At 40.6% G+C, this 13,467-nt stretch overlaps 1 long non-coding RNA gene across 1 annotated transcript; it reads left to right on the top strand.

Annotated features, from left to right (window-relative positions):
* The first annotated feature begins 9,089 nt into the window (after nucleotides 1-9,089).
* On the top strand, nucleotides 9,090-13,165 carry LOC133722645 (uncharacterized). The gene is made up of 4 exons (XR_009852883.1): nucleotides 9,090-9,229; nucleotides 9,313-9,436; nucleotides 9,514-9,613; nucleotides 12,798-13,165. It is a non-coding gene; the product is annotated as an uncharacterized LOC133722645 (long non-coding RNA).
* The last annotated feature ends 302 nt before the right edge of the window (nucleotides 13,166-13,467 follow it).

Raw genomic sequence — 13,467 nt, 5'->3', positions numbered from 1 at the left:
AGAGCTTGTCGATACGATCTCGTGCATATGTGGAACGCAATATTCGGAGTTCGTATGAATAAGTTATGAATATTTGAAAATTGAGAATTTTCTATAAATATAAAAAAAAATGTTGACTTTTTCATTAAGGACGAAAACATGTTGAATTTGCGGAACAGTCCCCGCGTTTTCTCTCTGTCTCTCTTCAGAACCCTCGGGTCCCGACCGACCCGACCCGGCCAAACGACGGCCCTCCGACTTCCTCCGGCCTCGGACCCGGAGCTTTTCGAGGTCGCCGCCGCACGCTGAGCAGCTCCCCAGCCTCGCCTTGCTCCGCCGCTGCTCCAAAAGATGGATCGAAGCCACCCAGACGCATGATTCTGACCCGGCCGGAAAACCACTTTTCCGGCGTTGCATGGGCCGATCGTCCCCAGTTTCGTGATCTCCTCCTCCCCCTGATCATCCCTATGTAAGTCTTTCATCACGATTTTGAGTGTAGACCGCTAGATCAAGGTTTGACTTTTTGGACGCCTCTGATTCAATCTAGGATCTGATCGTGCGACCGAGATTAATCCAACTTCAACGCTTGATCTAGGACGATCTAGACCTTGTCTCAGAAAAAGTCAGGTATTAAAGTGGTTCAATTCTGTATTTTGAAGAAGTTTGTAGTTGACAACTTTAGCATCTGAAGTGGTTAGCCGGCGTTGACCGCCGCGTTGACCGCCGTCTGTCCTCCGCATGTGGCGGTGCGTCGGACCATATTTTGAGTTTATATTATCTGGGCGATGATCTATGCATCCATACGAGCGTTTTGATATATTACAAGGTTATGTTAGAAAAAGTTGGTAAATAGTGGATTTACGTTTTTACGTTACTATTTACGGTTTTTACGTTTTATCTTCGGTTTACGATCTACGAAGATCAGACCATCGGTTTTACTTCAAATTTTAATATGTTGATCGTATGACTGTCCCGGTGACTTTGTGAGGTCACGGGCGAAGATCCGACCGTTGGAGCTTCGTATATTTGAGAAATAGTGATTCGGAAGGCGATTCGTGAGAATCCGACCGTCGGATTTTCATATAATTTTGTGGAGATGTTAGTAAGGGCGATTCAGGAAGATCTGACCGTTGGATCTTCGTGATAATTTTGGAGGATGATCCTAAGGGCGATCCGTGAGGATCCGACCGTTGGATCATCATATAAATTTGATCTGACCGTTGGATCATCATTAAATTAGAATCCGACCGTTGGATTTCTGTATATGTGTGGTCTATGAATGATTTCTAAGTTAAGATCGTGTTTGACTAGGTGGTTGATGGATTGATTGGTGAACGATTTCGGATCGTTGTTTTTGAGCTGTTAAGAAGACGCAGCGGGAATTTAGAGGTGAGTAAACCTCACGTGGTTCATATTACGAACCGAATAAATTTAATTACCTTATTTTGTCGTAATTGCGTGAAAATATTTATGGAATAAATATTTGTTTTAAAATCATATGGACTTGATCAACTACGGTCCATGGGTAAGTAAAATGATTTTTACTATACAAATGAATTTCTCGGTTTTATTGCATGTGAACTATAGTTGGTATTAGTGATTATCCCTGAGCGGATAATTACGTATATATATACTTACGTGATTATATGTGAATGGTGTGACATTGAAGAGTGTGGAATTGGGATGATTAAATTATTATGAATTGACATGTGACTTACCATAATTATATGTGATGAACATGATTGATGAGTTCTTGTTAATATTCATGATTTACATTGGAGGATGTATAGAGTTAGAGAATGTAGGGTTCTGAGGATGAGGTGTCTGAAGTTCGACGGTTAAGGATAACCGGAGTGTTTGTGTGCTGAGGACGGGGATGTCCAAGGTGCGACGGTTTATTATTAACCGAAGTTGTGTGCTGAGGACGGGGATGTCCAAAGCGCGACGGTTTATTATTAACCGAAGTATATGGTGCTGAGGACGGGGATGTCCAAAGCGCGACGGTTTATTATTAACCGAAGTATGTCGCATTACTTGCACCTAGGCCAAGGTGACTGGTAGCGATGTGGTTAGAGCTCTAACGTGCTGTTGGGATGGATCAAAGTGGTGTTATGTGGGTTGGGTTTTTGCAGGACCAGTGTGGTGTATTGTGATTTGAGGATTGTGAAAATGTATTCCTTGTGGTTTTACATGAGTGGTTTGATGTCTCTTTGCAGACGTAATACTGTTGAATTTTACTTGAACTGAAATTTAATAAATCAACAGTTCTTTCTTTTTACTCATACGGGCTGTCAAAAGCTTACCGGGTTTTGTGTTGTTGCAATCCCGGTACACTATTCAAACGGTGTAGCGGATAACCCTGCAGGTCAGGAGAACCAGGACGGTGATCGGGCAGCTTAGAGTAGTGTTATGTGAATTACAGCATTATATTGTGAGGTTTGTTATGCTCATTTAGAGCTTTACAATTTTACTTTGTAAGAGTGAATTGTAATAATTAACTCGAGGTTTTCGAGTTTTGTGTTGAGTGGCGAGTGGTGTGTTTGTTTCTGAGAAAAAAATTCAGAACGTTATTTGTATTAATTGTTTATTCATGTTTCGGATTTGAATTGGTTATTCAAAATTCGGGGCGTGACAAGTCAAGCTGTTCACTTTTCACTGTTCATTGAGTATTTTACCTGTTCAATTCACTGTTCATTTTTACTGTTCAATTCACTGTTAATTCACCACCGTAGGATCGGCCATTTAATTGAAACGAAGGGCTGGGATTGTCTGACCGTTAGGCCCAGATTTCAAATCTCACCAACGGCTATCTTCCACGTGGCAACTTCGGGCCCCCTCTCTGTCGCTACAAGACAAACGATTGGGCTTCACTTTCTGCTTCCTGCGGTGCCACACGTCAGCTTCTCCTGCTTCAGTCTCTTCATCAGCGCGTCTGTTTCTCTTTTCTCTCGGCAGACATCACCCACGTTTGGGTGTGGGCCGAGCTGGCACAGGCCTTGGCTGGGTCAAGAAAAATGTCATCCTCTTGCCTTTTTTCTTGGCTTCGGTCAAGTAAGGTCATGGTTTGCCCGGTCAAGCTTGTGTTGGTGGAAGAGAGATTTTGGGGTAGGCCGGTCACCACCTCAACAAATCTATATGGAGGTCGGTCATAGACAAGCTGGTGGAAATGCTCTAAAGGCCTCTGAAGGAGAAAAGACGTGTCTCAGTATTCAACGAACTTATATATATAGGATTTTTCTCAGGTGCGGACGTCCGTACCGAAATTTCGGTACGGATTTCCTATTTTCACCCACTTTCCGATCACATATTTTGATCTTAACCGTTCAGTTTTTAGGTCCTAATGTATAGATCAACTCTGCAAAATTTCAGCCAATTTGGTGATCGTTAAGGCATCCAAAACTGCAATTTACACGAACGAACCGAATCTGTCGAACTGGAACCGTTCGTGTACATTGTTGTAATTTACAATTTTGGATGCCTTAACGATCACCAAATTGGCTGAAATTTTGCAGAGGTGATCTATACATTAGGACCTAAAAACTGAACGGTTAAGATGTGAAAATGTGATCGGAAAGTGGGGGAAAACGGGAAATCCGTACCTTCTGCATGGTACGGACGTCCACACCGTAGCCAGACTGTGTGTGTGTGTGTATATATATATAAATATACAACCTTGCTCAGGTGCGGATATAGCAAAAAACTACGGATTTCCATATTTGATCCACTTTTCGATCACATTTTCACATCTTAACCGGTCAGTTTTTAGGTCCTAATGTATAGATCACCTCTGCAGAATTTCAGCCAATTTGGTGGTCGTTAAGGCATCTAAAACTGCAATTTACACGAACGAACCGAATCTGTCGAATCGGAACCGTTCGTGTACATTGTTGTAAATTCCAGTTTTGGATGCCTTAATTCAATCACTACTAACCCCCCTCCCCCTCTCGATGTTGGGATGTAAGTGCCTGGTTGTCTGCCTATATGCTTCGCTAACTTTAGGGTTTAGAAAATTGGAACACTCCCTCTCACTCAAATCTAGAACAGTTGAGTCTCAGGCTTCACCTTCTTTGGATTTGATCTTTCATCAGTGGTTGACAACACTAAAAGTGCGTGGTTAAACTGCTAAGGGCTACCCTGCAACACCTTACGCCTATCTGCATCCACTATAAATGAGAAAACCAAATGAACCGACTCTTCCCATTGGAAAATTGAGAGATTCCCTTTGATCGCCCAGATCCTCTTCATGGTCTTTGTAAAAAATTCAAAATTGTGCTATTTGCTCATCAACAACGTCCATACTAACCAGAAATGCTGAGCATCGACCTTCAAAGGGTTCTCAATCTGAATAACATTCAGATCCTCTTCCTCTATCAACACTATAAGATGTGGCATGGTAACAATGGCTTCCTCCATGCTGCACACCCAAACTGTGATTATTACCACCCACACTTCGCCACTCGAAAACCCCACCACATAAGTTGAAGCGAGCATGAATACTAGTCTACTAGAGGTGTAGCCCTAGCTCAAAACTCTTATCCTCATAGAGCAAACGAGAGAATGGACTCTGTCATGCACGGACGGTGGTATTGGTTTATATGGCTCTAATGAACCGACATTTAATTTTGAAACGTCAGTTAATCAATCGTATCTTGTATCAATGCCATATAAACCTATAGGGACTCATTTTTGTACAATCTTGGGTTATTACTCATTTTTGTACTTTCTGATAAGGCATCAAATATACAAAAAACAGAATACAAAAATAGGACTAGACCCGAGTACAAAAAACAGAAGAGATAAGGCATCAAATATACAGACCTCGAGATAACAAACAGTTGGTTTTCCCTCATGTTATCGCCACAAAAGATGGCATGGCCGAATAACATTTCAGCTGCACAATTGGATAGATAATTAAGACGTCCAATTGGGCAACATGTTATGAAAAGCTGAGTTTTGGATTAGGGAAAATTTCGCAAACAGTACGCCAAGTAAAAACCACTAATAATTCTTATACATAAAGTTCCAAACCAAACATTTCGGTACACGAAATCTGAAACTCGACCCACTATCAGTACACGACGTCAATTTTTGACACCAAAATGTCCATTATGCCCTTCTTCTTTTTTTAATAAATTTTTTTCTGTTATTTTTTTTTTCCTTCGTTTTTATCTCTTTCTTCTTCCTTCTTCCGGGCTCACTCCCTCGCTTCCAACGCCGCCCTTGCCCTCCAATTGGTGAGATTTATGGTCCTACAGCTTATATTTGTAACTCAGCCAATATTTAGTCATGTGAAAAGAAATAAAGAGATAAAAACAAAGGAAGAAAAAAAAATAACAGAAAAAACGAAGGAAAAAAAATAATAGAAAAAACGAAGGAAAAAAAAAATAACAGAAAAAAAAATTTATTAAAAAAAAAAGAACTGAGGGCATAATGGACATTTTAGTGTCAAAAATTGACGTCGTGTACTGATAGTGGGTCGAGTTTCAGATTTCGTGTACCGAAATGTTTGGTTTGGAACTTTATGTATAAGAATTATTAGTGGCCTTTACTTGGTGTACTGTTTGCGAAATTTTCCCTTTGAATTAAGGTGTTTTACCAAAGATGCAGCCACACGCCCAAATATCCGCCCCCGGGCCATAAAATGTAGAACCCCTCAACATCTCAGGTGCCATGTACATTTTGCTACTACGATAACTGCGATCACTGCGACGCACTGGGCGGGGGACCGGTAGAACGGTGGTACGTCTGGCCCTCTCCAAGCCTCCAATCTTCACATCATTCGTGACCCGATTAATAAGCACGTTCGTAGGCTTCAAATCGCAGTGGATTACTCCATGCGTGTGGAGATGCTCCACCCCTGCAGCAAAGCACGCATGACGAAGCGAATAATCGGCACGCGTTCACTTCAGGAGCACCTCCGTAGATCAAATCGGACAGACTGTAATCGAAAAAATCCACCACCCAGTAAAAGTCGGGGTCTACCTCGCCGTTGGTGATGTAAGATATCACGTTTTCGTGCTCCGGCAAGGCTCTGAGTACGGTGGCACCACGGGAGGCCTCAGCATGGGTCAAATGTGGTTCTTCTGCTCCTTGTGCTTCTTGCCTCAAACTCGACCTCACGACTCTCCTGACGAATACAACGTCTCCAGTCTCACCATCGAGAGCCTCAAACCCCTTCTTATAGACTCGATTGAAACGGAATCGACCGAGATCCATAAAAGGCAGAGAATCGAAGACTGAAGAGGGAGATTGTAGAATTTGGTTATGACATAAATGGGAAGGTTTTGGGGGCAAGCGAGGGTTTTAATGCGTTCGGGATGTGAGGTTTTGGGGCAGGCAGTTTCTAAAAGGGAAAATTTCGCAAACAGTACACCAAGTAAAGGCCACTAATAATTCTTATACATAAAGTTCCAAACCAAACATTTCGGTACACGAAATCTGAAACTCGACCCACTATCAGTACACGACGTCAATTTTTGACACCAAAATGTCCATTATGCCCTCAGTTCTTTTTTGTTTTTAATAAAATTTTTTTTTCTGTTATTTTTTTTCCCTTCGTTTTTTCTGTTATTTTTTTCCTTCGTTTTTTCTGTTATTTTTTTTTTCTTCCTTCGTTTTTTTTTCCTTCGTTTTTATCTCCTTCTTTCTTTTCACATGACTAAATATTGGCTGAGTTACAAATATAAGCTGTAGGACCATAAATCTCACCAATTGGAGGGCAAGGGCGGTGTTGGAAGCGAGGGAGTGAGCTCGGAAGAAGGAAGAAGAAAGAGATAAAAACGAAGAAAAAAAAATAACAGAAAAAACGAAGGAAAAAAAAATAACAGAAAAACAAATTTATTAAAAAAAAAAAAAACTGAGGGCATAATGAACATTTTGGCGTCAAAAATTGACGTCGTGTACTGATAGTGGGTCGAGTTTCAGATTTCGTGTACCGAAATGTTTGGTTTGGAACTTTATGTATAAGAATTATTAGTGGTCTTTACTTGGTGTACTGTTTGCGAAATTTTCCCTTTCTTAACTTTTTTCTTTTTTAATAACTTTCTTTCACGTTATTTTAGCCCTAATATAAGAAATCTGATTCTTCAACCCTTTCACACACACGTCACGTCGACTTACTGCAGAAGTAAATACTATAAAATCCGATCCAATTTATCGTAATTGATCGGTTGAAATATTAATTAATTATATTCTGAAAAAACATAGATAATTATAAAATAATATCTTTCCGAATGAGATAAGAGAATTCCTATTATATATTTTTAGTATTTATTATTTTTTAATTAAAGAAATAATAAAAAATTATCAACTATTGAAATTCCTCACCAGGCTTAGGATGAAAAGACATTTGCCTTAGGAAGCGAGTTTGTTCTTTTTTGAGGAAGGACCAAATTGGCTGCCCTTAAGCCTTAGTCATTAATGAAACCATAGAATACATTGGGGGGGGGGGGGGGGGGGGGGGACATATAGCCTAACCCCAAATCATAAACAGCAGTAAGAGAATCACCCGAGATAATAACAGGCGTCTCAACTAAGGATATGTATTCTAAAAAGCACCAATTAGCGAAGAGTGCACATTTGGCTACTCTATTCGCTTTACAAAGGTGGTGATATACCGGAAAGTAAATGCTTACTCGAAGCCATAATATACTAATAAGAGCAGCTTTCCCACTATGTTGCCACCGGAAAATAAATCCGGCGACACTTAGTTTCATTCTACCGCTAGGAGGTTGCGACCATTTGACCAAGCAAAGATCCCGCCACCTAACTAGGGCAAACCAGGCACACATGGTGTGCAGTCTGGGACCAAGCCCACATCGCCCTGCTATAAAGTAACAGGGAATTATTGCTGGCATTATGCCAGTACTTGCGGAAAAAGAAAAACAAAAAAACATAAACCAAATAAAGAAAAAACCATTTGGAACTAGAGCCCAAGCCCAAGCCCAAGCCCAAGCCCAGGTCCAAATCAGATCACAGGTTGCCAGCCCAGCGTGGCCCAATCCCACCACCGACAGCCACAATCGCCGGAACGTCGTCCACCTCGCTCCATCCCCGCCCGGAGAAGCGCCGCCCCTTCCACCCATTCCTTTCCCCATGTCGAAGTCAAACGCCATGACCCAGAACCGACAGTTTCGATCGGATCCAAACCAAATCGGGTCAGTCTGATCCGAGCCTTGATTTGCCGCCACGATCTCCTTCTCTCCAGTCCACCTCTGAACCCGCGACACCGCACCCCGCCGCCGACCCACTGATCCTACCTCCGGCCAGCAAGAGAGGAACCACAACCTGCCAGCCGCCTCGATCTCCCCTACCATCTCCTGCGATCCCTTGTGAACCAGATCGAATGAGCTAACACAGGCAACAAAACCGAAGCCAACAGATCCCGTCCGACGACAGCGCCACCGGATGCGCCGCCGGACGGAGAGAAGAGAATATTTTGAAAACCTAAAAAGCTAGTCTTCTTAGTTATAATTTTTAACAATACAAGTAAAGGCCACTAATAATTCTTATACATAAAGTTCCAAACCAAACATTTCGGTACACGAAATCTGAAACTCGACCCACTATCAGTACACGACGTCAATTTTTGACACCAAAATATCCATTATGCCCTCAGTTCTTTTTTTTTTTTAATAAATTTTTTTTTCTGTTATTTTTTTTTTTCCTTCGTTTTTTCTATTATTTTTTTTCCTTCGTTTTTTCTGTTTTTTTTTTTCTTCCTTTGTTTTTATCTCTTTCTTTCTTTTCACATGACTAAATATTGGCTGAGTTACAAATATAAGCTGTAGGACCATAAATCTCACCAATTGGAGGGCAAGGGCGGCGTTGGAAGCGAGGGAGTGAGCCCGGAAGAAGGAAGAAGAAAGAGATAAAAACGAAGGAAAAAAAAAATAACAGAAAAAACAAAGGAAAAAAAAATAACAGAAAAAAAATTTATTAAAAAAAAGAAAGAAAGGCATAATGGACATTTTGGTGTCAAAAATTGACGTCGTGTACTGATAGTGGGTCGAGTTTCAGATTTCGTGTACCGAAATGTTTGGTTTGGAACTTTATGTATAAGAATTATTAGTGGCTTTTACTTGGCGTACTGTTTGCGAAATTTTCCCTAATCCAAAACTCAGCTTTTCATAACATGTTGCCCAATTGGGCGTCTTAATTATCTATCCAATTGTGCAGCTGAAATGTTATTCGGCCATGCCATCTTTTGTGGCGATAACATGAGGGAAAACCAACTGTTTGTTATCTCGAGGTCTGTATATTTGATGCCTTATCTCCTCTGTTTTTTGTACTCGGGTCTAGTCCTATTCTTTGCTTAATATTATTTGTTAATAGGGTGCTAGCATATCTAGAGGAAGAGTCGACTATAAGCTTTGGACGCCTGCCTGCTTATGACCAGCCTGCTTATCATCCACCATACGGGGATACGTTGCCACCGGAAGTTTTGTCACTCCTCTTGGTCATCATACTCAATCCTTGAGCTTTTTCATATTGGATCTCTGTGAATTTTATGGTCTAATGTTTCGATTTTGACAGAGGATGCTCAGCTTTGATCCAGCTAACAAGAGTTCGGCACAAGAGTGCCTAGATGATTCGTACTTTTTGCCACAATGAATAGGAACATCAACCCTGATAGGTAATGGTTTTGATTGTTCTGTTTTTGGCTTGGACAATATTGAAAGAGATTGTTTAACCTATACAATGCAGTATATGTTAGGATGTGATGAGAATTAATTAGGAAAGGCAAGTCCTAGTTGGACTTGGTTAGTCTTCCTAATTGGACATGGTTGATGTCAAAGTTTATTCCTATAAGGAATAAGATCTTTCTCCTGTACAAGAAGGTTTGGTTTTCCTACTACCAATTGGATTATAATTAGGGTGCCTATATATAGAGGGCATGGGTAGTAAACCAAGGTATGGTCGGTGCATGCGATCATCCACAAGAGAGTGTATATCTCTTGGGTAAGGGAGCAGAGATGTCAAGAGTGAATACAGCTCTTGGGTGAGAGTGAGTTCTTGGGAAATTCTATGAGTGTGGGTGTACAAGGGTTATGGGTTTGGGTTATGGTGATTTAGCTCAATGTATCTTGTACTGTAATTATTCTCATAGTGAAGAACAGGTATCTCTCGGGAGGACGTAGGCATAGTTTTATGCTGAACCTCGTTAAATCTCGGTGTTCTCTTGTTGCTTGTCTTGTGGTTTGTTACTTTTCTATCGGTCTACTCTGTGAGCCTTGACGGGAGGGATTCTAATTTCCCTAACAAGTGGTATCAGAGCCGAAGGTTCGGCTGGGACACCTCATCATTCAAGGTGGAGTCAATTAGATGGTTAAGGTGTTAACTCAAAGTGCATTAGGTGGAGCCAGCTCGGGAAAATTTCTAGCAACGTGGAGCGGGTCAAAAACTCAAGAAAGTCCTAATCGAAGGTAGTCGATAGGTGGAGTAACTCGGATGCTAGGTGGTGCGAGCTAGACTCAGGAAAAATCCTAATCAAAGGTGGAGTTGCAAGAGACCAAGATATGACTCAAATGAATGATGGTTGGTGAGAGTGTATATCTCACTAAGGTGGTTCGTGGTGTCAGAGATCGTGCTTGTTCGTCGTTCGTGGTATTCGTTCGCCGAAGGTTTGCATGTTGATCGTGGTTGTTCGTCATGGCTTCAGGTATTGCCTCATAGTTTGAGGTGGAGTAGTTTGACAGAAAAGGAAGTTTCACTCTTTGGGTATAAGTGAGTGAAAGACATCCTAGTTCAATGGGGCTTAGTTAAGTGTTGAAGGGAAAGGATGTGAAACCGGAGAAGACAGCGGATAATGCACGGAAAACTGTCGGGGATTTAGTGATCATAGCAAGTCTAAATCCAGAGGCAGGGATGCTACAAGTGTCGTGACTAGGGTCATATGAAGCGAAAGGCTTGGATGGCATTGCTGTAGCAGAAACCGATTTTCATATGGAGATGCTTTCACAATCTCCATAGGTGACACATGTTCTTTGACTGGATATTAGATTTGGGATTGGCGTACTTTGGGTGGTGTGACAATGTCCCAAAGTTACAGAGGAATTTGATATTCAGGAGCTAGTTGGTTTCCAAAGGCTATAATTGTTTATAGCAGGTGGAGCCGAAAAAATCACACATGGCGGTACGGTCCTCATACAGGGAGAACAGTGTGGTAAGTATCATCTGGTATGTCAGACCTCAATGGATAATGGGAAACAGGAGTGCGCATAGGCGAGTCTCGTTTGCGGGTACAGCAGAGACGTCGTTGACAAGTTTCCGAGTTCAGATGATGGTGAGAAGGAAATCCTGCTAGGGAAGGGGTTGTTTTGAGGTCCCTCTTCAGAGTCAGCTGTTGATTGTTGAGTCGGTGCATTTACACATAGGATTGGCCGTTACGAATCAGGGAGGACCACAATTTGATTCAGGCTATGTGTTGCTGGTACAAAAAAAGGCCAATGGTTAAAGATGGTGCAAGGGAATTTTGCATGGCATTCTCATCAAGGTGGAGATTGTTAGGATGTGATGAGAATTAATTAGGAAAGGCAAGTCCTAGTTGGACTTGGTTAGTCTTCCTAATTGGACATGGTTGATGTCAAAGTTTATTCCTATAAGGAATAAGATCTTTCTCCTGTACAAGAAGGTTTGGTTTTCCTACTACCAATTGGATTATAATTAGGGTGCCTATATATAGAGGGCATGGGTAGTAAACCAAGGTATGGTCGGTGCATGCGATCATCCACAAGAGAGTGTATATCTCTTGGGTAAGGGAGCAGAGATGTCAAGAGTGAATACAGCTCTTGGGTGAGAGTGAGTTCTTGGGAAATTCTATGAGTGTGGGTGTACAAGGGTTATGGGTTTGGGTTATGGTGATTTAGCTCAATGTATCTTGTACTGTAATTATTCTCATAGTGAAGAACAGGTATCTCTCGGGAGGACATAGGCATAGTTTTATGCTGAACCTCGTTAAATCTCGGTGTTCTCTTGTTGCTTGTCTTGTGGTTTGTTACTTTTCTATCGGTCTACTCTGTGAGCCTTGAAGGGAGGGATTCTAATTTCCCTAACAGTATAATTACCAAGTGATGAAATACTTGTGTCTGTATGTTATTGTTGCATTTGAATCATAATATGTTAATCCGGTTTTCTCAACAGTATACTTATAAAATATACCTGAAAAAATAATCATAGAGTAACTCTTATATTCATATATATATACTGGCCATATATTAATTTTTAGTGCGAGAACCATTGTCTTAGAAATATGAATAAATGTCTGGAGGGTGTCTATCTAAGCTGCTTGTGTGAGATGAACGAGTCAGTGTGTGTATAACATTTCCCTTAGATGCTGAAACAAGTAGGCTGTTTTCATTGAAATTAGATTATCACGGGTACTCTAGATTTTTGTCATTTTACTCCGATGTCATAGCGATAGTAACTTGTACAATGAAAGGCAATTCCTGGAAATAGTATCCAGATTACCAGAGATAGTCTAGATTGTTGTAGTTTTACTCCATGCCAAAGCTACAGTAACTTGTATTACAAAATCAATGGCAATTCCTGGGTATGATCAGTTGAAACAACTTGTCAGAATCTTCTTGTGATACAGATTATTTATATTTTACAGTTTTTACTTGTAAACCAGATACATTACTGTTGTTTTGGTAGGTGAAGAATTCAGAATGTTTGTATATTGTATTTTTCTGTGTGTTTTTTATTGAGATTTGAAGGTTATGAAGTGTTTGATCGGGTAATCTAGTATTATTGTCATATTATAATACCTTTTCATAGTAGAACTTTTACTAATGTGGTTTTCATTTTATTTAATTCAGGAGGAAGCTATGATCTCCGAGTTACACAGAGTTCAGTGTCTTTCAAAAGTTGCTTGTTGTCTCCCAGTAAATTTAGTTCTCTGCTATAAAAATCTAAGACATTTAATTTGTCATGTTAGACTATTTTGTTGTGGTACTTATCTGTGTAGTTCTGTTAGTTTTAGTCATGGATGAGAGTTCGAGTCATGGATGATGCATTTTTCTCACTGCTATTCGTCCAGTTGAAGTTTTCTTATAAACACCTCTGGAATGAGATTAGTTACTTAGTTTGTCCGTTTACTTTGATGACAATGCTAGCAACTTTGGTTTGCAATGCAGACACAGTTTCGGGATTTCTTTAAATATATATTTCCATTTATGGTTTTGTCTGTTTTTCTATTTGATAAGTCTTACTCATTCAGTCATTTGTGTGGTTTTTTGGGTATTTACCAATAACCATTGCAATCCAACCTTCAAGTATTCTTATTCGACTACAGTATCTAACAATTTCACATATATCAAGTTGTGAAGTTGGGTTTCGAACTGGAACTCTTGTTGACAATATTGTCTATTGCACATTATGATGGATGAATGTGTTCCGTTCTTTTAGAACCAATGTGTTGTGTTTGACAGTGTTTAGCCTTTAACAAGAGGTCTAATCCTCCTAGAGAAGTATGGGTTGAGATTGGGA

Source organism: Rosa rugosa, chromosome 7 (assembly GCF_958449725.1).
Source record: "Rosa rugosa chromosome 7, drRosRugo1.1, whole genome shotgun sequence".
NCBI lineage: Eukaryota > Viridiplantae > Streptophyta > Magnoliopsida > Rosales > Rosaceae > Rosa > Rosa rugosa.
Note: the sequence above shows the minus strand (reverse complement) of the source record. Positions and strands in the feature narration are given on the sequence as shown.